Source organism: Equus caballus, chromosome 31 (assembly GCF_041296265.1).
Source record: "Equus caballus isolate H_3958 breed thoroughbred chromosome 31, TB-T2T, whole genome shotgun sequence".
Taxonomy (NCBI): domain Eukaryota; kingdom Metazoa; phylum Chordata; class Mammalia; order Perissodactyla; family Equidae; genus Equus; species Equus caballus.
The window spans coordinates 19,492,717-19,519,376 of NC_091714.1; the positions used below are offsets into that span (position 1 = coordinate 19,492,717).

General features: G+C 37.5%; 1 long non-coding RNA gene across 4 annotated transcripts in view; it reads left to right on the top strand.

Annotated features, from left to right (window-relative positions):
* LOC111771392 (uncharacterized) overlaps positions 1–26,660 on the top strand; it is a 280,695-nt gene that overhangs the window by 122,351 nt on the left and 131,684 nt on the right. The window contains exon 2 of one of the 4 annotated variants that reach the window (XR_011434324.1): positions 16,452–16,554. The exons of the other annotated variants lie outside the window; for them this stretch is intronic. This is a non-coding gene — a long non-coding RNA (uncharacterized lncRNA). The remainder of the gene's footprint in view (positions 1–16,451; positions 16,555–26,660) is intronic. 4 annotated transcript variants of the gene reach the window in all.

The window sequence follows — 26,660 nt, forward strand, 5'->3', positions numbered from 1 at the left end:
TAGAGTCAGGCTCCCCTACTCATCACATCCTCTTCCAGCACAACTTGTTCCAATTATCCTTTTTGAGAAGCTTGTATTAGTCCTTTCATTTTGTGCACAAGGTACTAATTGATGAGTAAACTTTCAGGGTCTTCCTCTTCCGCGTGGGGTCAAATCCTGGCTTTATCAGCTGTAAACAAGTTCTTTAACCTCTTTGAGCTCCACCAAATTTCTTCTCTGTAAAGTAGGAATGGTAATAGCTACCTTGCTGAGTGGCTGTAAGGATTGAATGACATCACTCCTGGCCTTGAACAAGCACTCACCAGAACAGGTCACTGGTTATTGGCGTTGGTATTGTTGATAACATTTGGCTCTATGCTCATTTCCAGCCGGCTGTCAACATTCTGCTTTATAACAGATTCTTGTGTAGACCCATCAGGAAACAGAAATCCTTGTCTACCTATGAACAATCGTGCTGTTGCTTTCTGAGATTTCTTAAATGCCATCCACCTTTAAGAGGCGGTGTTGAAGGAGCGGAAGATGCCTGGTTCCTTTCGTCTGTTGTGTGTCTGGGAGGCCTTGTTGACGTGGGAGTGCAAAGACTGACTTCCTTGGCAGGTAAAAAGGAATCAGGCTGGAGCTGGGATGGAGGGCAATGAGGCTGTAGCCGTGAGTGGGCCTTGTGAGGAGGTGAGAGCACACAGCACAAAGGCACGGGTACCAGTGCTTTGGTGCCAGAGCTCCGATGCTCACATGCTTACTGATGCATCTTTTCCCCCAACACTTCTGTGAAGTCGATATTATATTAATCTTACAGATGGAGACCCAAGGTGCTGAGCTTGCTGTCTCCAACGTCAGCCAACCAGCTAGTGGGAGGGAAAAGGTGATACCTAAGGAATTTCTTCCATCTTCCATATAAGGACAAATGTTAATGGTACTTAAATAAATGACTCTATGTCACTCCAAAAGGAATTTAAAATTACATAGAAATGAATAAGCTTTCCATTTACACTGAAATGGGGGAAATTTCTGTCCCTTTAAATTGAAAATTTAGAAAATTATCGAGTTATGTTTTATGTGTTATTCGTCAGTTGGTGAGGGAAAATGCCAGTTAAATAAATTAGTTTGAATGACCCATAGTTTATCCTTTTGTAAAATTTTTTTCTTTTCTTACATTTCCCTTTCCTACATCTGTTAGCAGGTTTTATGGAGCCCATGACTTTCTCCCACCCTTTTAATAATACTGTTTTTGAAATAAAGAGCAAGAGAAAGCAAGTAGGAATTCCCTTTTCAGATGCTAATTTCTTTCTGTCTCTATTTAATCAGTGGTCTGCTGGTTTGTTAACTTCGTCTTGTCATGGGATGAACGTGAAGTAAGTCTTTATAAAATATATTATTGATTTTACCTAACTCTCAAAGTCAATATGAAAAATTATATAAGCCTTAAATATCTTGGGCTTGGAGAAATGCCAGGGAAAAATTCAGAAGGAACAAAGGCTATGTTTAACCCCTGTTTTTACTGTCTCTCTCTAGTGTACTGTGGTCGAAGGAGCAGGCAGCTTGGAAATAACATAATTGCCCTGAATTCCAGAGCTGCCCCTTCCCAGCTATGAGAAATTGGGAGTCATTTAATTTCTAGAAACTTCGATTTCTTGCCCAAAATATGGTAGAAGTTGTAACTTCTACCTCATTGGCTCATTATGAGGAACAAGTGAGATAATATGTATAGTAGAACTTTGTAGACCACATACAGTGATGGTTAATGTTATGTGTCAACCTGGCTAGCCCATGGTACCCAGATATTTGGTCAAACATTATTCTAGATGTTTCTGTGAAGGTATTTTTTAAGATGAGATTAACATTTAAATCACTAGACTTTGAGTAAAGTATATTACCCTCCGTTATGTGGGTGGGCCTCATCCAATCAGTTGAAGGCCTTAAGAGAAAAGATTGACTTTTCTGGAAGAAGAGGGTATTCTGCCAGTAGACTGCCTTCAGATTTGAACTGCAGCTCTTCTCTGAGTCTCCAGCCTGCTGGCCCACTCTGCAGATTTTGGACTTGCTAGCCTCCAAAATCCCATAAGCCAATTCCTAAAATAAATCTCTCTCCATATGTATACACACACACACACACACACACACACACACACATCTTGTTGGTTCTGCTTCTCTGGACCCTGACTAATACACATACCATTATACAAACCATAAAATATTTTTTATAATCATCTCATTTTCTCATTAAAATATTTAATTTTCCTTCATTTCTTGTTTTCTATTTCTGGAAAGGGTATAACTCCTTGATAAAGAAATATTTTTCCTTTTATTCATTTTTCCTTTTATTTTTTGGTAAGCTTTATTGATTTATATACAATAAAATTCACCAATTTTGTGTCCAATGTGATGGATTTTGACAATTTATATAGTAGCACAAACCACCGAGATCGTTATACAGGACATTTCTATCACACCATAATTTCCAATTGTCCTTTTGCAGTCAATTCCATTTCCTAACCTTCTGGCCCCAGTCAACCACTGATTTGCTTAGTATCATAACAGTTTTGCTTTTTCTGGAATTTAATAAAAAATGAAGTCATAGAGTGCATAGTCTTTGCATTACTTGACGTAATACTTTTGAGAATCATCCATATTGTTGCATACATCTGTACCTTGTGTTTTTTTAATAGTTGAGCAGAAGAGTAATCGCGTGTTGTTTATCTGCGACTCAGCTGATGCATATTTGGATTCTTTCCATTTGGGCTACTATGAAGGAAGCTGCTGTGAACATTTGCATACAAATCTTTGTATGGATCTGTGCTTTCTGTTCTCTGGGTAAATATACAAAAGAGGAACTGCTGGGTCATGGAGTAAGAGCATATTTATCTTTATAAGAGGTGGACGAACTGTTTTCTAAAGTGTTCCCATGTGCAGTGTATGAGGGTTTGAATTGCCTCACATTCTTTCAAATACTTGGTGATTTCAGCAATTGTAGGGGGTGTGTAGTTAGTGTCTCATTGTGGTTTTAACACGCGTTTGCTAATGGTTAATCATATTGAACGTCTTTTCTTGTGCTTATTGCCATGTATATATCTTCTCTGCTGAGCTTTCTATTCAAATCTTTTACTCACTGTAAAAGTGGGTTATTTTCTTGTTATTAAGTTGTAAGAGTTCTTTATATATTCTGGATACCAGTCACTTAATAGATTTATATTTTGCAAATATTTTCTCCTACTCTGTGAATTGCCTTTTTTTTTGCTTGAGGAAGGTGGTCCCTGAACCAACATTCGTGTCAGTTTCCTCTACTTTGTATATGGGATGCTGCCACAGCATGGCTTGATGAGCAGTGTGTAGGTCTGTGCCCAGGATCTGAACTGCAAACTCCAGGCTGCCAAAGCAGAATGCATGAACGTAACCACTATGCCACCTGGCTAGCCCCTGTGAATTGTCTTTTAATTTTCTTAAAAATATCTTTTAAAAAATAAATGTTTTTATTTCTATGAAGTTCAATTTATCAGTTTTTTGTGCTGAATAAAGAAATTTGGCCTAATTCAAGGTCACAAAGATTTTCTTCTGTTTCCTCCTAGAAGTTTTGTAGGATTAGTTCTAAATTTGTAGGTCTTTAATGCATTTTTTGTTATATTTTATATGTGGTGTGAGATAAAGGTGGAGTACATTTATGCTGTTTTGACCTTGGATGTCCAATAGTTCAAGCACCATTTGTTGAAAAGATTGTCGTTTCCCTACTGAATTACCTTGTCACCATTGTTGAAAATCAATAGACCATATACATGTGAGTTTATCTCTAAATTCTCTGTTTGGTTCCATCCACCAGCATGTCTATTTTTACACCATACCATGCTGTTTTGAATGCAAAGGTAGTGAAGCAAATCTTGGAATCAATGGACTATGTCCTCCAACTTTGTTATTCTTTTCCCAAATAGTTTTGGCTAGTCTATAGAAATTTTATAATCAGATTGTCAATTTCCCCCTCAAAAAAAGGTTGATAAGAGTTTATTGGGATTGCATTGAATCTATATTAGTTGGGGGAAATTATCTTTAAAATATTGAGTCTTCTTTCCACCAAAAAATGTTAGAACCAATAAATGATTTCAGGAAAGTTTCAGGATACAAAATTAATATACAAAAATCAATTGCACTTCTATACACCAAGAGCAAAGTATGAGAAAGAGAAATTAAGAAGACAATTCCAGTTAAAATAGCATCGAAAAGAATAAAATACTTATGAATAAATTTAACCAAGGAGGCAAAAGATCTGTACACTGAAAAAAAAAAGACATTTATGAAAGAAATTGAAGAGAACACAGATAAATAGAAAGATATTCTGTGTTCATGGATTAGAAGAATTAATACTGTTAAAACGTCCCTACTACCCAAAGTAATCTACAGATTCAATGCTATTCCTATCAAAGTTCCAATGGCATGTATCACTGAAATAGAAAAAACAATTCTAAAATGTGTATGGAACCACAAAAGACTTCGGAGTTCCAAAGCAATCTTGAGAGGGAGGAATGAAGCTGGAGGCGCCACACTTCCTGATTCAAAACTCTATTACAAAGCTATGGTAATCAAAACAGTATGGTATTGGTATAAAAACAGACAGATTGACGGAACAGAATAGAGAGCCCAGAAATAAACCCATGCAAATATGGTCAATTAATTTTTGACAAAGGAGCCAAGAATATGCAATGGGGAAAGGATAGTCTCTTCAGTAAGGTGCTGGGAAAACTGGACAGCCACATGTTGCATCACTGACAAAAGTCGACTCAACATGGATTAAATACTTGAGTAAACCCGAAACCATAAAACTCCTGGAAGAAAGCATAGGGGGTAAGCTGCTTGACATGGGTCTTGGCAATGAGTTTTTGAGTTTGACACCAAAAACAAAGACAACAAAAGCAACAATAAACAAATGGGACTGCATGAAACTAAAGCACTTCTGCACAGCAAAGAAAACTCAAGAAAATGAAAAGGCAATCTATGGAATAGGAGAAAATATTTGCAAACTACATATCTGATAAGAGATTAGTATCCAAAATATATGAGGAATTCATATGATTCAATAGTAGAAAAACAAGTAACAATTAAAAAATTAGCAAAAGATATGAATAGACAATGTACCCTTGGTAGAAGGGTACAAGCTTTCAGTTATAAGATAAATAAGGTCTGAGGATCTAAAGTATAACATGGTGACTACAGTTGATAGCACTATTGTTTAATTGAAATTCGCTAAGAGAGTAGAACTTAAATGTTCTCACACACATGAAAAGAGGTAAATACGTGAGGTGATGGGTATGCTAATTAACTTGATGGAGGGAATCCGTTCACAATGTGTATGTATCTCAAATCATCACATTGTACACTTTAAATATCTTACAATTTTATTTGTTAGTTATACCTCAGTAAAGCTGGAAAAAATATTGAGTCTTCTGATCCACATACTATATCTCTGTGTTTATTAGGGTATGCTTTAATTGCTTTCAGCAATGTTTTCAACAATAGTGTATCACTTTTATGCATATTTTGTTAAATTTCATATTTTTGATGCTATTGCAAGTGGTATTTTAAAGTAAACTTTATTTTTAGAACAGTTTTTGATTTAAAGAATAATTGAAGATAGTACAGAGAGTTCCCATATATTCAGCACCCATTTTCCTCTATTATTACTTTTTTATTTTTTATTTTTTTGCTGAGGAAGATTCTTCCCGAGTTAACATCTGATGCCAATCTTCCTCTTTTTTTGCTGAAGAAGATTCACCTTGAGCTAACATCTGTGGCCAGTCTTCCTCTATTTTCTATATGAGCTGCTGCCAAGCGTGACCACTGACGAGTGGTCTATGTCCGTGCCTGGGAACCAAACTCTGGCCACTCAAGTAGAGTGTGCTGAACTTAACCACTAGGCAACCAGGGCTGGCCCAATGTCTATTATTAATATTACATTAATATGGTTTATTTGTTATAGTTAATAAACCAATATTATTACATTGTTATTAACTAAAGCCCATACTTTATTCAGATTTCCTAAGTTGTAACCTAATGTTCTTTCTCTGTTCCAGAATCCCATCCAGGAAGCCACATTATATTTAGTTGTGATGTCTCCTTAGGCTCCTTTTAGCTGTGACAGTTTCTCAGACTTCCCTTGTTTTTGATGACCTGGACAGTTTGGAGGGGTAGAGGTCATGTAGTTTGTGGACTATCCCCCAATTGAGATTTGTCTGATATTTTTCTCATGATTAGCCTGGAGTTATGGGTGTTTGGGAGGAAGATCACAGAGGTAAAGTTCATTTTCATCACATCATATCAAAGATACATATATGGACACGACAATACTGTCGATGATGATCTCAATCACCTGACTCTAGTAGAGTTTGTCAGTTTTCTTCACTGTGAAGTTCTCCTTCTGTCCTTTTTCTGTACTGCACCTTTTAGAAAGGAGTCACTCTACACGATCCATACTTAAGGAGTGGGGAGTTATAGTTCACTTCACTGAGGGTGGAGTTATCTACAAAAATTATTTGGAATTCTCCTGCACAGGAGATTTGTATCGTCTCTCCGATTTGACTATTTATTCAACCATTTATTTATATCAATATGGACAAATGGATATTTATCTTATACTTTGGATTAAAATCCAATACTATTCTATTTGTTTTGTTGCTCAAATTGTTTCAGCTTTGCCCAGTGGGAGCTCTTTCATTTGGCTCCTATGATCCTTTGCCTGTTTCTGTCATTGCATTTTTTTGTTTTGTTTTGTTTCGAGCATTTCCTCACTTTCAGGCACCATGAGATGTTCCAGGCTTGTCTTGTATATTTCTCATCCCGGTTTCTAGAATAAGCCCTAGAATAATGAGCCTTAGTTCCTTTTACTGAAGAACAATATTAGGAACAAAATCTATATACTAGGTGTGCTTATAAATAATATATACTTAAAAAATGTAGTTTCCAATTGTTCCTAGTTTATAGACATACAATTGGTATTTGTGACTTAACCTTGAATCTTATTAGCTCTGGTAATATTTTTGTAGGTTCCTTGTGATTGTATACATAAAGAGTCACAGTGGGGGCCAGCCTATGGCTGAGTGGTTAAGTTGGCATGCTCTGCTTTGGCGGCCCAGGATTTTGCCTGTTCAGTTCCTGGCACAGTTCGTCAGGCCATGCTGAGGCGGCATCCCACATCACACAACCAAAAGCACTCACAACTAGAATATATAACTGTGTACTGGGGGGCTTTGGAGAGAAGAAGAAGGAAAAAAAATTTTTTTTAATTAAAAAATAAAAAGAATCACGTTGTCTGGAGTATAGACATTTTTCTTTCTTCCTTTTGAATCTGTATGCCTTTTGTATCTTTTCCTTACCTTCTTGCAATGGCTAGGATTTCTAGCATGAAATGAGCAGGGTTAGTTTAAGGAGAGTGGTGTGAGTAGACTTCCTTATATTGTTCCTAATTATTATGAGAAATATTTAGTTTTTCATAAGTACGACTTTAGTTGCAGGTTTTTACAGATGTCCTTTACAAGACCGAGGAATTTCTCTTCTATTTCCAGTTTGATAAGAGTTTTTATCAAGATATGTTTTAAATCTTATCAAATTCTTTTTCGGCATCCATTGAGATGGCATATTTCTTTTTTACACTTTTGATGTAGTGTATTACGTTTATTTGTGAATATTGAAATAGCCTTGTATTTCTAGAATAAATTCCACTTGGTCATATTATATTACCCTTTTTGTATATTATTGGATTCATTTGCTTATAATTTACTAAGGATTTTTGCATCTATGTTCATAAAGGATGTTAGTCTTCAGTTTTTCCTTTCTTCAGCTTATTTTGGTTCTCATTTGCTTTCTTTTCTTAATGTGAAAACTTTGATCGTTATTTGAGACCTGCTTTTCTTACATTAGTGTTTAATGCTATAATATTTCCTCTAAGCCCTGCTTTAGCTGCATGTCATACATTTTAATATTCTGTTTTAACTTTTATTTATTTCAAAATATTTTCTGATTTCCCTTGTTATTTCTTCTTTGACTCACAGGTGTTTATAAATGTATTGTTTAACTTCCAAATATTTGGGGGATTTTTTTCAGATATCTTTCTGTCATTTTCTAATTTAATTCTATTGTGGTTAGAAACCACACTTTACATAGTTTCAATCTTTTAAAATTTATTTAGAATTGTATCATGCTACATACTATGGTATATTTCAGTATACGTTTCACATGTATTTGAAATGAATATTTATTCTGCTGTTATTTGTTGAACTGCTCTATAGATATCATTTTGATCATATGGTTTGATGTCTTGTTCATGTCTTCAAAATTGTTACTGGTTTCCTGTGTCTTGTTCTATCAGTTATTGAAGTAGGGATGTTGAAATGGTTAACTATAGTTGTGCATTTGCAATTTCTCCTCTCAGTTCTCTCAGTTTTTGCCTCCTGTATTGCAAAGCTCTGTTATTAGGTGCATACTCATAGAAATTTTATGTCATTTTGATGAATCGAATTCTTTTTTAGAATAGAGTATCCGTCCTGACCCTGATAATATTCCTTCCTCTGCAATATACTTCTCTGTTATTTCCTTTATTTTTTTACTAATATTTGCATGATGTATGATGCATCTTGCATGATGCATCTTTTTCCATTCTTTTACTTTTTGTCTTTGTATTTAAAGTGAGTTTCTTTTAGAGGGCATATAGCTAGATTTTGCTTTTTTATTCAATCTGAAAGTCTCTGCTTTTTAATTGGAATGTTTAGACAGTTTAGAGTTAATGTGATTATTTATAAGATTTTTCATTACATCTACCACATTACTATTTGTTTTCTATTTGATACATGTGTTCTTAATTTCTTCCCTTTCTCTTTCCTTGCCTTTTTGTGGATTTATTGAGTTTTAAAAAATGTTTCCTTTTTACTCTGTTGTTAGCTTATCAGCCATGTATTTTTTCTAGCTATCGCTATAGAATTTACAGTGTAACTTATCAACATCTACTTTCAAATGATATTATATCATTTCATGTATTGTGTAAGAAACATAAAACGGTACACCTCCGTTTTATTCCTCCAGTCCTTTTTGCTATTGTTGTCCTATGTTTTACCTAGACATTTGTAACAAAGCCCGCAAAAATAATTATTTTTGCTTAAAATCAGCAAATGCTCTTTAAAGGGATTGAAGAAAATGAGGAAAAATATGTTTTTTATTTACTATTTTCCTTATATTTATGTTTTTGAGTAGATTCAAATTACCATCTTGTATCATATCTTTTTGTTTGAAGAATTTCCTTTAACATTCTTAAAGTGGTGTTCCAGTGAAGATAAATTCTCTCTGCTTTTGTTTGAAAAGGTCTCTATTTAAACTTCACTTTCGAAACATATTTTTCTGACTATTATATGTGAGCAGTTTTTCTTTCATTATGGTAAACGAGTCACTCTGTTTTCTTCTGACGTATAGTTTTTGATGAGAAGTTTGCTGTATTCTTCTCTCTGTTTCTCTGTATATAATGTACCCTTTCTCCTTTTGGCTGCTCTTAACTATTTTCAGTCTTTAAAAAAAAATTGGTTATGATGTACCTTTACATGGTTTTCTTCGTGTTTCTTTTGTTCTTTTGCTTGGGCTTCGTTGAGCTTTTTGGATCTGTGTGTTTAATTTTTTCATCAAGTTTGGTCAATAGCTCTCAAATATTTTTCTCCTCCCACCCGTTTCTACTTTCTTTCTGGAAATCTCAGCACACATATATTAGATTATTAGATATTTGTCCCATATGCCACTAGAGCTATGTTAATTTTTCTTTCATGTGTTTTTAATCTCTATGTTAATTTCTCTTACTATATCTTCAAGTTCACTTCTCTTTTTTTCAGCAGTCTCTAATCTGTTGCTCATTTCATTCAGGGTATATTTTTATTTCAGAATTTGTCTTTTTCATCTTTAGAAGTTTGATTTGAGTCTTTTAAAACTAATCTCTTCCATTTCTTTCCTCATATGTATAATTTCTTCTACTTCTTTAACATGTGGATTAATAGTTTCTTTAGTATTTTTATCTGCTAATTCTATTTATTTCTGGGTCTCTTTATTGATTGATTTTTCTCTTGGTTGTGGGTGCTATTTTTCTGCTTTTTTGCATGTCTGACAATTTTTTATTCGATACCAGACATTGTGAATTTTCTATTATTTGGTGCTTAATTTTGTTGTATCTCTTTTCAGTTAGTTTTACTTGGAATCAGTTAGATCATTTCAAGCTTACATATGAGGTTTGCTAGGATCAGTTCAGAGCAACTTTAAGGCTAGGGTTGACTTGTCCTCAGTGCTGAGGCACTGTCCATCTGAGAAATGTACTCAGTGCCCCATGTATTAGGAGATCTTCCCGTTCTGTCTGGTGGGAATTCACATTATTCCTAGGCCTGCGTGAGATATGCTTATTGTTCTTCCTACTCCATCCTAGTGGGTTCTTTTTCTCATTTGTTTCCTCACATGAGCGGGCTGATGAGTGCTTAGCTAAAATTTGGAGGGACCCCTTCTGTATATCTCTGGAACTCTCTTTTCTTGCTTTTCAGTATTTTGCTCCACAATTGCTAGCTGCTCTGGCTTCCCTTAACTCTAAACTTTATCCTCTCAATTCTACAAGACTGCTGGGTTATTTTTGGATGTCCCTCGCCTTCATGGCTTGGAAACTCTTTTGAGGCTGTAAGCTGGAGCTGTGGTAGTATTTACTTCATAACCCTGTGCTGCCTATTGTCTAATATGCAGAACACTTGTTTTATATATTTCATCCAATTTCTTAGTTGTTTAATTTGGGTAGGTAAGTCTGATCCTTGTTATCCCAATATGACCAGGTGTAGAAGTTACTAATTATGATTTTATGACATTCAGTCTTTAAGAGTATCAATTCACAGCCATAAATAAATAAATAAATAAATAAACAACCTTACCACAGTGTCAGTGTGCTTGGATTCGAATTCTGGTTTCTCTACCAATAGCTCTGTGATCTTGGGTAATTCCCTTCTCTCATCTTCAACAGTCTCCTTTATGTGAGGAAGTATTGTGATGTGATACTTTCCAGATCACCTCCACGTAGCTCTCTAGCTATGCTGATGCAGAGCCTCCAGTCTTAGGGCATGGAGATTACAGGGCTCTCGGACACATCCTTGAGAGTCAGAGAGGACAGGTTATGTCGTGGCTGATGTGGAGCATCCCTGTAGAAAATACAGGGCGGGGCACAGAATAAAGTCCTTTGCTTTAATGATATGGGCAAAAGCCAAACTCCCAGGGTCACCAGTTTTCACAATTCAGCACCAGAAAATGATATTCAATCAATATCTGTGTGTGCCATTTTCTGGAGTTGTACAGCACAACCCTCGCTGAAGTGCACTGCAGACCTGAAAACACTGGGCTTCAATTAAACAGAATCCTTATTCAACTGATTAGGACTTAGGTGGAAAATAGGAGGACGTGTCTCCTCTCAATAAGCCATCGTTCTTGTTTCCTCTAGGTTAATGAGACAAACTCAAGATGGTCACTGAGGTTAGAGAGTTAAAGGTCAAGAGGAGCCACTCTTTGGATGTGCTGGGGGAGAAGTGAAATAATTGTCCATCTCTCTGCATGATGAACCAATGTGTGAGGTTATCACAGGTCCTAAAGCCAAACTGTACAAATTTGGATCTTGCCTCTCCCCCTTACTAGCTGTATGGTCTTAATTCCTCTATGCATCAGTTTCCCTATCAGTAATATGGGTATAAAAATCATGTAGTTGTTGTAAGGAATACATATATGAGTTAATACATAAAGAAATACATAAAATGAACTGACACATAAAGTCATACTTGGAGGAGTACCTAGCACTCAGGATACATTCAAATGTTAGCCATTTTGTAATTATCTTTTTTAAAAACTATTGATAGCCTGTGAGATGGGTCCCATGCAACCTCAGGAACTAAAGAATTTTCCTTGGTTATGTCTGTTTCGGTTCCTTTACCTCCATTATCTGTGCCCAGTCCTACAGGGCTTTGCTGCCAGCTAGGCTTCCAAGATGCAAGTTGAATCGATAGAATAATCCCCCATGATGACTTAAGATGTTTCTCCTCCCAGGAACATTTGCATTTTTATAGGCAACTCTGGAAGATAGAATAACTTTCTGGTTCTGATTAATTATTTGCTGTTTCAGGCCATTCAGGCAGGGCTGCTATACTGCACAACTCCAGGGGGTGCCCTGCTAGGCAGTTAATGCAGGAACTAATTTGGTACAGTGGATTTCAGACCCTGCTCACTGGAATCTCTAGGATTATGGAGGGAATAGAGAGAGTACACGAAGGACCCTATTTCTCCCTACCATTTGCAGGATCTTTTATCTAATTTCCATATAGGACATCTGTCTACTTTAAAAAGAAGGTTTGAAGTTCATGGGTTTAGGGTAGGATACTTTTTTTTCATGAATGATTGATAGTAAGATATTTCTCACTAGGAGGGCATCTAAATCCCTGTGGCTTTGACAAAACCATCCTGATTTGGGATAATGTATGGAATCCTCGTGGTCAAGTAGCCAGTTACTGTTTACAACACATGCCTTCTCTTTATCTTTGCCAGGTGATCTGGACCCTGTGAGGCTCAGTGGAAACCAGGCGTCATTGAGTGATTGACACAGTGAATATTGAGACAGCCGAGTTTCTCAAACGCCGACACTCTCCTGAATTTCCTCTCCACAAATATGTTTACTTTGCAAAGCCAAAGGGATTTGCATGAAACTTTTTTTTCTGCTTATGAAAACAACAGAACAAAATTCCTTACATTCTCTCTGTTTTCTACTTTGACCTTCAGGATCTTACCTTTCAGTCTTTTGTTCCACATTCACACAAATGCACACCTTTTAAATATGGCCAATCGCTGTTAGAACTGGAAGAGGTCTTATAAAAGGCATCTTGAACAAGGTCCCACCAGGGAAGAGATTTTTTTTAATCATGTGTCATAGAAGCCAACATTTTAAAGCGTTGTAAATGGAAATATATTGTAAAATTTCTTTAAAATACAGAGCACATCTTATAGAGACTGGCATCTGAAAATTGCCTGAGTTAAGTTACATAAAATGCCTGAGGTGGTGTAAGGTAAAGGTTGAGTCCCCAAGTAAAAATGACAGGAAATATCAGCAGTGGAAGGATTGCAGGGGTGGAAAGGATGCCTGCCCTACCAGGTATTGTCTTCTTTCATCAAAGGCCTTATTTTCTCTTCCTGTGAATAGATCTAATCCCCATTCACTTTTCTCATTCAATCAATTATGTTTACTGCTTCTGATACTTTCTCTGCTTCACTGGCCTCCAGTCATGAATCATTAACACAGAACACAACAAGCCCTTATTAATTTGTATCCGGGGATGGCTGGGCCAAAGAGCTGAGTAGGTCGTTGGTTGTGCTTTCCAGATGGAAAGAGATCAAGAACTGGCTGTGATCCTCAGTCCTGATCAGTCCTTTAAACTGATTCAAAAGGGAGCTATGTGACAGGGGCTTTTGGGGTAGTGAACGGGGCTGGGGTGTGCATGGGCTGTAGGAAATTTTTGTCTGTCCTCCCAGTCTTGGACTAAAAGTTGGTCATTTCAGTCCCTTACCTTAGATATACACATTGGTTTGGTCACAGGCTAAAGTCCTCTAGCCAAGGCTGTATGAGGCCCATCAGCTGGGGAGATGGCTCCTTTGAATTGGTGGTGACCGTGGGCTCATCTTAATTAATATGCTTCATGGGGTTACCAAGAAAGAAGCAATCCAAAGTGGGATACTTGTCTGAGACAAAAGCTAAGAAGAATATACTACATGGACACGTGGGCTTTGACATTTTTTGTTCTTTACTCTCATCCTCCACCCTTTAGTACAGTAGCCTAAGTGGCTCTTAGCCTTGACCCAAGACAGCACTCCTTCAGAATGGAGCAAGACTGAGACTACTTGAGTACCCCTAGAGGGAGAACCACACAGCCAAGACAGGTCAAGTTTGTATTCATATCAAACTCAAGACAGTATGGTCAGATAAAGGGAACAGCAGAACTCCTTTTCCTGCCCGTCCCTCGCTTCCTCCTCAGGGCTCACTTCCCTTTCCTGTTCACCTTTTAGGTAGCTCAGTGCTCTCACACATTCTCCTTCTTGCTCTTTGGTTCTATTAACTTAAGTCAATTTGTTGTCTTTTGCTCTTGGTTTACGAGTGAGTTTTACCATGGTTACCATTCTCAGAGAGGGCCCTCACATTTCAGTAATCCTTTATAGCACTGTTGAAAGATGATTAGTGTTCCATAAGTTGTTAATAGGTGTTCTAAGAAAGAGGGTTCTGCCATCAAATGTCTTCTACAAAGCTATGTTCTACACGTATATATATTTTTTACTCTTAAAAGTGATCAAAACTGATCTTAAACAGATTTAAGCAAAAGGCGGGGGGAAGAGTAGTTGGTAATTTCTTGACTTATATAACTGGGAAATCCAGAGGGGGAGCTGGCCTCAAGGACTTCACCAAGAACCCAGACTGTGTCATCATGTCTTCCGTGTCTCTCTTCACTGGCACCCCTACTCTCGAATCTTTTAGCTGTGCTTGTACCTGTGAATTTTGTAGTTTTCTTGTGTGGATGGCTTTCTACCTTGCACTGGAGTGATGGTGGTGACGGGAGGAAGACATTCACAGAGATTTTCAGGCTAACACCATCCCAGTTTAGTGACTTCCTAGATGAAACATAGAGCCTTTATAACCAGGAATATGTATGGAAAATCCCAGGACAGGCTCTCGCTTGCCTGACTTGGATTGTAGTCTAAATCCAGGCCAGCCACCACAGCCAGCATTACTGGGGTACTGTGATTTGTTACGATTTGGTTCCAAGGCCACTTCTTGTGACCAGGGAATCAGCTTATTATGATTGGCAACTCTGCCAGGAATGGGTAGAAAGTATAAGGGGAAGTTCATCAGAGGAAAGAGGTTATTGTAGACAGAATTGGGAGACACGATGCTGAGCACATAAAAACAGCAGCTGTCCCTAAATACCTTTGCACATTGAAATCACTTGGGGAGATCTAAAAAATACTGATGTATGAGTCTCACCCCCCCATGATTCTGATTTAATTTATCTGGGATGTGGCCTGGACATTGGGGTTTTAAAAATTCTCCTGGGTGATTCTAATGTGCAGCCATGGTTGAGGACTCCTTGTTAATTGCTTTTCCAGGTCATCATTTTACAAGGTGCCAAAGATTAATCCTTCTAAATCTCAGTCCTCTGTTCCAAATAAAGCCCTGACTCCAGATGAATGTATCCAAGAGTCACTAAAATTGAATTCCAAACTCTCTTTCCAGTCTTATCTTCCACTACTATTTTATTTCCACTTTATGTTCCAGCAAATTGTAGGGTGTCCATCGGTCCCCAAACATCTCTAAAACACCTGCAGTTCCCCATGTATGGTCATCCCATTTCTTGAGCTTCGAACAGAGCTGCCCAGTAGAATTTTCTGAAGTGATGGAAATGTTCTTCTACTCTGTCCACTGTGGTAGCCACTAGCCACAGTGACTATTGAACACTTGAAATGTGGCCAGTGTGACTGAATTTTTAACTTTATTTCAGTGTACTTAATTTAAATTTAAATAGCCATGCCACAACTTGAAGGACCCGCAACTAAGATACACAACTATGTACTGGGGAGATTTGGGGAGATAAAGCAGAAAAATAAATAAATAAATAAATAGCCACATGTGGCTAGTGGCTGCTTGGATAGGGCAGATAAAATGCTTTATCCAATCCATCTCTGTCAACATTCTGTCAAAATGTGCAGGGTTAATTTTGTGTAACCCTCCTGTCCTGACGTTTTCTCTGATTTCTCCAGCTGAGAAACTTCACTTCTTCCTGTTAATTACCGAGCACTCTAATTGGACCCTAGCAGTGGCCTATTTATATTGTCCCATATTGTTCTTTCTGTCACCCCTGCCCCACTCCAGATGTTAGAAATTTCTTGAAAGAAGCGACTGATTAGAGGGTTTGTGCTTAATAAGCATTTGTTGAATAAATGCAGACAAAATTGCACCAACCACAAACGTCTGTATGCACTGCGGAAGCACAAAGACGTATATATTGTGAGGCAACAGACAGATGCACGTTAGCTTCCTCTTTTCGAAAGTGTTGCCAGTTAGATGGGAAGGCACATGTCCTGACTGTGGGCGAGAAACTGGGTCAGTAGAAGAGGTGGGAGAGAATGACTAATCCATAAAGTGACCACAGAGGGTTAGCCTATCTTATCTGGCTTGGAGGCAAAAATAATGGTGGAGATGGGAAATACTAATGATTTTCATTAAAGTAAATGAGGGGGCGTGGCCACTCAGCGTACACTCTCAATTAACACTTCATGAAGAATTCTGCAATCAGTCCTGGTAAAATGCGTAGTTATAAATTTGTCATGACCCACGTTTTTTTCCAGAATTCGTTTGTAAAATGATGAACTCTCACTTCCTAAATTTTCCACAGATGCTACCGTTGCCGGGGAAATGTCACTGTTAGAGAATAGAAAACTATTATTCCAAAGAGTATTGAAGACTGACTGAATCAGGTCTGGAACATTATTGAAATGGTAAGATAAACTCAGGTACTCTCTGGTAAAAGGAAAATTCTTTTTTCAAAAGTGTAGCCCCTTCTGAATTATGGCCAAATGTCACGGAATCATTTTCAGTGAAATTTTATCTATTAACAGCGAGGAGAAGGGAGGATGCTCTGCGCTCCTCCGGGAGCCCTGCAGCTGAGGTTTCTCTCCCCTGAGATCCATGGTAATGGAAGCAGCTGAAGCTGGAGGTCATTAACATTTTGAGAACACCGCAAACTGACACTGTGTAATGTTATGACATTTCTTCCCAAGACATTTAATCTCCTTTAATCAGTGTTTATGTTGAAGATACTTCATAGTTATTTGCTTTCACATAAAAACGGAACACTTTGGCATGTCATTAACATAAGAGTAATTTACTTATTACTCATTGCAATTATTTCTAGAGCTCTCTCTCTCCTGTCCTCTCCTCCATTCCTCTCTCCTTCTCTCCCTCCCTCCTTCCCTTCTCCTTTTCTCCTTTTTCCGTGTCTTCATTGTTTCTGGCTTTTGTTTTCAATTGTACTATTTTTGAAAGTGCTTCCAGTTTTTCCTTCTGCAGATAATCTTCCTGGCAAGTTGGTAGTCTTGGGGTTTTCGTGCCCTCTTCTTGGTAAACTTCAGAGCCTGGAAGAAAACTAACCTCACCTCTCTGAGAAATGCTCATGGTCCCCATTGTCCTTGGTCAGGAACGGCTTATTCTCTGCTGAATGGTGCTCCATGGATGACTTAGCTGAACATCATTTTCTTCTCCCTTGCTTTCCTCCTCTCACTTGCTTCGGATATTGTTCTGAGCTTCTAGCATCTGTCTTCTTGCCTCCATTTCTCTTTCCTTCTTGTGTGGGGGTTACTTTATCTTCCTTTAAAGCTACTTCAGCTTTTCTTCCACCCTCAAAACTTTTCAGTAAATGCAAAACTGATGATTGTTGACTTTTTTTATATCAGAGAGGGAATATATTCCTTAGCATAAACAAGTGGTTGCACATTTCAATCCATGAATTAGGCATAATTTTCCTTATTTTTAAATAAATGAACAATTTCTATTATAAATCTCTTATTATGCCAAGTAGGCAAAACCTGATTTCAGTTTAGGGAAGTGTTTCTCAACCTTGAGATCACTGATATTTTGGGCTGGGCCATTCTGTGTTTTGGGAGCTGTTCTGTGCACTGCAGGGCGTTCAGCAGCATCCTTGACCTCTGCCTACCAGATGCCAGTAGCACTTCCTGTTGTAACACCAAAACTTGTCTCTAGACATTGCCAAATATCTGCTGGGGGGCAAAATAGCCCCACACTGAGAACAACTGTTCCTTTCTGTGGAGTTATGTCTAAGTTCTAGGGCAAGATTTAAGGAGGGTGGAGAAGGCCTTTCCTTGAAATCATTCTTCATTTGCATAGACTTATCTGAGGGGTCCCTATTCCCATTGTGACTTTGGGCCCCTGGTGCATCCACCATGATCTGACGAAGGGCTCTCACAGCGGCTGTCTCACTCTGCTGTCGGGCACAAGGGCTGTTCCTGCGTTATTGCAGGATGCTCTGTGAGGTGGCCTCAGGTCTGTCCCGGTGCCATGCTAGGGAGCCAAGCTGATGGACCAGGAATGCAAGCATCCTGCTGACTCCAGACTCTCCCCTGGGGCTAGGGGCCCTGTTCCGTCTGATCTTGGATTCTCAGTTCCCATGGGGAGGACTTCCTGCAGGACACAGAGTTCAGGGCCCACTGTCATCTAAGGTCTGCTTACGCTGTGGCAGCTCTCGTGCCCCATGGTCCTGACCATCTTTACGTAGTCTGAGGACAAGCTCACCTGGCTCTTTATCTGGTTTTCCAAATATAATATTTTATGGCCTAGAAGTTATGTGCTTCATAGTTATACTTTTAACACCAAAAAGATTTTCTCTGCTTCTCTGCTGTATTATCCCTTCCTGGAGGCAATAAATTCTGCTGAGGGAATGGGTAGAAAAGAGGATACAAGAAAATAAGAGAAAAAAGTTTTGGTCAAAATTTCAATTTATATAAAGAAACAGCATCGCTTGCTTATTCCAATGCTACAATTCTGTAGGAATAGAAATATTTGGAAATCTAGATGAAGAGCCATCTTATCCTCAGCCTACAGAAGGATGGTTAAGACTGTGGGGAGCCAGGAGATTCACAGGGAAGCGAAGAGCTTAGATGACGGCGGGCTCCTGAGCTGGGGGGCTGTGCCAGGACTCCCACGGTGGAATTGGCAGTCCAAGATGACATAGTGTAATTTCACCTGCATACTACGGTTTTGCTTTCTTTTAATGAGCCAAGAGTTCCTTAGTAATCCTCTGCGTTTCTGGTCATCTGGTGGTCATTGGTCTTTGCAAGACCTTTGGTCCTCTTTTCTAATTTCTTAATATATATTTGGTTTATATTCATTTACTTTAAAGCTTTAGTGCAAACCATGCATTATTTTTTGTAGTTTTAATTTACATGCATTGTCTTGTGTTTCTTATTTTTTTCACTCAACACTCTGCATTTAGCATCTGGTGGGTCTAAAGAGATATCTCTTTTTTGTTTTAATTTGCATTCCTATGATTACTAATGATATTGGGCATGAATCATATATTTTGTTAAAACTTTGGGTTTCTTTGACTATGAAGTGACTCAAATATCCTTTACCCATTTTTAAAATTTGGGATTTCTATGCTTATGCATGAGTTCCTGGTATAGTCTAGATAATAATTTCTTTGTGATTTTAGACACGATAAATATCATGTCTCTGCAACATCTTTGTGCTAACTTTGTTCACAGAAATTCTTAATTTGATGCAATTAAATCCATTAATGATGCTTTTGGAATTTTGTTTCAGAAGTTCTTCCCTAACCCTGGGGGACATTGTCTTCTGCCTTTATGATTTCCTTTGGTTTCTTTCTTTTCTTTTTTTTTTAAAGATTTTTTTATTTTTTTCCTTTTTCTCCCCAAAGACCCCGGTACATAGTTGTATATTTTAGTTGTGAGTCCTTCTAGTTGTGGCATGTGGGACGCTGCCTCAGTGTGATTTGATGAGCAGTGCCATGTCCGCGCCCAGGATTCGAACCAATGAAACACTGGGCCGCCTGCAGCAGAGCACGCGAACTTAACCACTCGGCCATGGGGCCAGCCCCCCATTTGGTTTATTTCTTTAGTATATTGGATCCCATCTTTGTATGTGGTAATAGGTATGGATTTTTCTCCATAATAAACAACTTCCCTATCATCATTTACTAAACAGTCTGATTTGCGGCGCTGTCTTTATTATGTAGTAAATTTGAGATATGAGTCTATGTCATCGCAATCCTGATCTGTAGGTCAATTTGGGCTTTTTGCATTAATATCATACTGTTTTAAACATTATGACCTTTCAGTGAGTCTTAGTAGTTGTTAGGCCAAGTGTTCATCTCATTTGCTTATCATGGCAATATTGTCTAGAAACATAATTTAGGGTTGCTTGTAAGTAAATAAATATAGACTGTCAGACCACACACCACTTTTTTGGAGGCTAAACCAATGGAGGTACAGTCATGTGTCACTTAATGATAGGGACATGTTCTGAGAAGTGCATCATTAGGCGATTTCGTCATTATGCGAACATCATAGAGTGTACTTACACAAACCTAGGTGATCTAGCCTACTACACACCTAGACTATATGGTACTAATCCTATGGGACCACCATCAGTATATTACGTGGTCCGTCATTGACTAAAATGTTGTTATGCTGCCCACGACCGTATAAGTCTTAGGAGGTGTTGGGCCTTTTGCATTCTGGGGCAGAGAACACAAACTGAGTTGGAATCAACATTAGATTCTGGGATAGGAACTCGGACTTTGGGCTACATGGCTTTTAAGCCACATGATTAAAAAAGCACTAGTTTATAGAAATTCCAGAATTCAAAAACATAATAAATGAATTTAAAGCTCAATGAAAGTGTTATATAGGGTAACAGAAACAAATAAATAGAAAATTAGTAAAGTGTAATATAGATCTCCAAACATCTTATAAAACACAGAAGATAGACAAATAGATGGAAAATATGAGAGGTTGATAAGCATGGAAATTGAATAATAGGGCCAACATCTACATAGTCAGAATTCATGAAGAACAAAATCTATATAATTTTGTCTATATAAATTCATGATAATAATAATAATAGTAATGTCCAATTTGTGGAGTGAAAACAAAGCAACAAAGAGCTAAATGTTTGGGCAACAATAGCTAGGAACTGAGAGGAAGGGACTGGAGTTATGTTTGAAGGTCATCGTATTCTTGGGCAGAGGATAAAGGTACTGATCACTGTCAGACTTTTCTAAGTATGTACATTAAAATTTCAAGATAATCACTGAAAAAGAAAGATTGAATGTTTATATCCCAAAGTTGTAACAGGAAAAAATGGAAAGCAAAATGGAAAAAAATCAATCTGAAAGAAGACATGAAAAGAGGAAAAAATCACAAAGTTTGGGACAAATAGAACGTACAAAATAGGGTGATAGAAAGAAATCTAAGTATATGAGGAAACACTGGAAACTGACATAGATTGTCAGACTACATGCTTTTAAAAATTCAAGCTACATGCTACATTCTGTTTAGAAGAGACATACCCAACACATAAGCACACAGAGAACAACCAAACTGACAAAGCTATTAGATTGAAACCTCTGAAGTTGCCAATTTTGAGCTACAAAACCAGCAATTTTCCATGGTTCTAACTAATATAACAGTATCAGAAACATAGACCTTAAGACAGAAAACATCATATGAGATAAAAAATATCATTATATATTATTACAGGTTTGAATCCACTAGGAGAATGAAATACCTCTTAAGAATACAACAGCAAAGATTAAAAATATATAAAGCAAAAAACTGACAGAATTACAAGAAGGAACAGAAATATCCGGAATTGCAGTGGGATATTTCAACACATCTCTCTTAGTTATTGATAACTGGGCCAATGGCTATGTGAAACGGTTGAATAACACAGTTAAGAAGCAACATCTAGAAGACAATCTATTTCTCTATCGGGGAATGGACTTAATTTTCTAGACCACAAAGAGCATTTTTGAAATCAATCATATTTAAGACTATGAATCAAGCCTTAATAAATACCAAGGGACCTGCATCATAGAGATAAAAAGTTTGTTGACCATAAAGCAAGCAAACCTCAACAAATTTCAATGAACCAATATTATGCAGACCACGTATCTGACAGCAGTGCAATTAATCAAGAAATCAATAACTAAAGAATAATTTTTTTAAATCCCATACATTTAGAAATTTAAAAACATGTGTTTGAATAACTCAGATGAAAAGTAATATTAGAAAAGAATTAGAGCATATTTAGAATTAATAAAATTATAATTTTAAAACTACTTCTCAACCTTGTAAGGATGCAGGGCAAGCAGTGTTTAGAGACAAACATATAGACTTCAATCCACTTATGAGAAAATAATAAAGGTCCCAAATCAATAGCTAAGCATCATCGTCAGAAGTTAGAAAAGGAACAAGAAAACAAACTCAAATAAAATAGAGGCAAGCATATAACAAAGATAAGAGTATAAATCAGTAAAATAGAAAACAAACATGTTGGAGAGAATCAATAAGCCAAAATTACTTCTTTGGAAAGGAAAAAAATATCATCAAACTCTGACATAACTGATGTACAAGTAGAAAAGATAGAAAACCCAGATAAACAACATGAGAAATCCCAAAAGAGCTATCATTAGAGACAAAACAGAGATAAAAGATAATAAGTAAAAAACTCTGGAAAGCTTTTTACCAAAAAATTAAAAATTTAGACAAAATAGACAAGTATAAGGAAAAAATATAACACAAAATTCCTTCAAGAAGAAATAGAAAACTTGAATAGATCTATAACTGTAAAAGAAATTGAATCAATAATTAAAAATCTTCCCGGGGCTGGCCCCGTGGCCAAGTGGTTAAGTTCGCACACTCTGCTGCAGGCGGCCCAGTGTTTCGTTGGTTCGAATCCTGGGCGCGCACATGGCACTGCTCATCAAATTACACTGAGGCAGCGTCCCACATTCCACAACTAGAAGGACTCACAACTAAAATATACAACTATGTACCGGGGGGCTTTGGGGAGAAAAAGGAAAAAAATAAAAAAAATCTTCTTTTTTTTTAAAAAAAGAAAGAAACCAAAGGAAATCATAAAGGCAGAAGACAATGTCCCCCAGGGTTAGGGAAGAATTTCTGAAACAAAATTCCAAAAGCATCATTAATGGATTTAATTGCATCAAATTAAGAATTTCTGTGAACAAAGTTAGCTCACAACGAAGAATATACAACTATGCACCGGGGGGCTTTGGGGAGAAAAAGGAAAAATAAAATGTTAAAAAAAAAATCTCCCCACAAGGAAAATACAAGGTCAAGATAGTTTATAAGGGAAAGCTATGAAAATTCAAGGACTAAATATCTTCAAGCTTATGGAAATTCTCCCAAACCATGAAAAAAAAAAAGCAGCATACTTTCAACACATTCTATAAGGCTAATGATAACACTAAATCCAAACAAAGACAAAGAGTTATCGCTGGCAAGTTCTGAGAACTCAGATACATATAGAATCATAAATGAATATTAACAGGTGAAATCCAACAGTGTATTAAGAAAGATAAGGTATCACTACTAATTTTTATATATCCCATGCATACAAAAGTGGTTTAGCATCAGATAATATAGTACATTAACAGATTAGGGGGGAAATGTTCTTATCAATCATTGCAGTGAAATACTTGATAAAATTCATAAATAAAATTAAATCAATCAAGTAAATAATTCATAAATAAAAACTGTTGAAAATTGGGAATAGAAGGCACATTTCTTAACCTGATAAATGCACATATCAAAAATCTACAGTGAACATTGTACTTAATAATGAAATATTTTAGGCATTTCTTTTGAAATCAGGAATGAGACAGTTGACCACTATCACTATTTCTGTTGGTTATTGTTCTTGACATTCTAAGTTGTGCATCAGAGAAAAATAAAATAAAATATAAAATGATTGGAAGGGAAGAAACAAAACTATCATTAGTTTTTTGCACAGTAAACCCAAAATGACATACCGTCAAATTATTAGAAATATGCTAACTTAGCAAGGTTCTTGAATGTAAGATTATTATCTAAAAATAACAATAGAGTTTAAAAATTAATTAAAAAGATGATTTAGCATTATAAAAAACAACATATAGGAATAAATCAAATAAATCATGTGCAAACCTTTACTGAAAAAATTTTTTATACTACTGAAAGACGTTAAAGAAGATAATGTGTGTGCTGTGTGTATGAAAATAAACACGTAACAGAACAGCTTCACAATTAATGATACTCAAAAGAATAAAGATGACAATTCTGATCTAAAGATAAATCTGACCTACAGATTACTCAAAATACCTGATGTATTTCTCATGAAACTTTCTGAACTAAAGCTAAAATTTTATAGAAGATTGAATGTCCAGGTAAAGAGAAGATACTCTTGCAGTAGAATACAGCGTGTATTCAGTAGAATACAGCTTTCCGGATGTCAAGATTCAGACAGTGTTGAAACGATACAGGGATGGACCGACACACCAATGGGAGAGTGCCCGTAAATAGACCCACGTATACACGGAATCTTGATAAATGACAGCGGTGACACTTTAGACCCACAAGGAAAGAGTGGACTATTTAATAAATGGTGCTATGATCATTTGGAATCCATCTGAAGAAAGAAAAATTGTATCACAATCTCCAAACAAATTGAAGTGAATGAGAAAGGAACAATAGTATTTTCTTACCAGGTCAGCACACTTTCTCCTAAAGGAACATAGTAAATATTTTAGGCTTTGTGGATCATAAGGTCTCTGTCACAACTCTCGACTCTGTCATTGTATTGCAAAGCAGCATAGACATTATACAAAAAAAATAGGTGTGGCTGTGTCGCACGAAGCTTTATTTACAAACACAGGCAGTTTCCTGCAGGCTGTAGCTTTCTGATTTCCTCTTTTAGAAGACAATACAAGAGACTATCTGTAATCTCAGGATAGAGAAAGACTCTCCCTGCAGTGTTATTAAGGTATACTTGGCAAATAAAATTGTATATATTCAAAATGTGCAACGTGATGATTTCACATACATATACATTGTGAATGATTACCTGCCACAATCAAGTTAATTAACGCATCCATCACCTCACCTAGTTAGCTTTTTGTGTGTGTGTGGTGAGGATGCGTAAAATCTACCCTCGGTAAATTTCAAGTATACAATACAGTATTATTAGCTATAGTCACCATGCTGTACGTTAGATCCTCAGAACAATACTCTCTGACCACCATCTCCCCATTTGCCCCAGCCGCCAGCCCCTGTAAACCACCATTCTACTCTCTGTTTCTATGAGTTCAACTTTTTTTTTTTATTCCACATATAAGTGATACCATACAGCATTTGTCTCTCTCTGTCTGGCATATTTCGCTTAGCATAATGCCTTCCAGGTTATCCATGTTGTCAAAAATGGCAAGATTCCCTTCTTTTTTATGGCCAAATAATATTTCATTGTACAAATATATCATATTTTCTTAATCCATTCATTCGTCAACAGATACTTAGGTTATTTCCACATCTGGGCTGCTGTAAATACTGTTGTAATGAACATGGGTGTACAGATATCTCTTTGAGATACTGATTTCATTTCCTTCAGCTTTATACTTAAAAGTGAAATTGCTGGATTATATGATAGCTCTCTTTTTAAATTTTTGAGGTGCCTCCGTACTGCTTTCCATAATGGCTGTACCAACTTATATCCCCACCAACAGTTTTCCCTCCTCACTAATAATCCATCTGTTCAGATTTTCTATTCATGACTTGGTCCTGGTAAGTAGTGTGTTTCTAGAAATTTCTTTCTTTAGGGTCAGTGAGTGGAAAGTTGTGTTCCTTTAGTGGTGTCACGTTTCCTTGATTTTCCATGTTTCTTGAAGTCTTGTGTTGCTGTCTTTGCATTTGAAGAAGAAGCACTTCCTCTGTCTTGACTGACTGGGTTTGGGAGGACATCTTCACCGTCAGTCAGGTTTAGGATTCCAAGGCTTTCTAAACCTTTTCTCTGGATACATGGCTCCACACTTCTGGTTCCCTCTTGGGGGAGAATTCTTAAGATTGTATCCCTTCTCTTGCTCCCACAAAGCCCGATGCTGTGAGCTTCCTGTTTGTTTTCCCCAGGGAAGTGCCCGGAAATGCTCAAGTTTGTTAGCCTTCTCCCAACCCCTCAGAGCCAGGCTAACTTTCTGCGCTTGCTCACCGTCTCCAGATTGGCTCCTGCTGTCTGCGGGAGCACACCTGGAGGCTGGCCACTGGGAGGAGGAGAGGGTATGAGTGGGGCACATAGAGCATTGGGGGTGCCCATGGGCCAGTTCGGGGGTCCCCAGCCAAGGCATCCCCAGCAGTTCGTGGGTGGGTTTCATGATGGAGTCCATTAGTCTGCAAGTAGGAAGAACTGTGAAGCTGTTAGTACTGTCCCTGAGATTATTCCAAACCCTGGCTTCTGTGCTTCCTGCTTTTCCCAACCCCTCAGCCCTGCAAATCACCTCAGTAATCTGTTTAAGGTGAGAAAGAAGTGGGCCTCTTGGGCAGTGTCCTGCACAGTTGGGAAGCCGGAGTTCACTCATACATACTCACCTCCCTCCGTGGGAGAAAGTCGTGGGTGAGGGCGAGGGGGTCTCTCCTGGCACCGAGCTCTGCGGCCTAGGGGGAGGGGCTACACAGGCAAAAGGAAACTGTGCCTCTCATCTTTGTCAGTGTGTCTATTCTTGGATTTTCTTTTTTCTCCAATGATGGGCTGGAATGTCTCTGCTGGACTCCTGACTCCCACAAGGTACTCTCATCAGTGGGTGACTGCCAAACTTGAAGTTCTGTGGGGGGTCTGAGGGTAGAGAACTGTTACACCGTCTTGCATGTCTCTCCAAGAAGGACTCTTAAAGGAAGAAAAGTGCACAGGTGAGAGAAAATATTGAATAATCAACAGTATTAAAAAGAATTTCTGTTTATCAAAAGATTTCATAAAGAAAGAGAAAAGACAATGCCCCAAAATGGGAAGAGAGACTTGGAACACA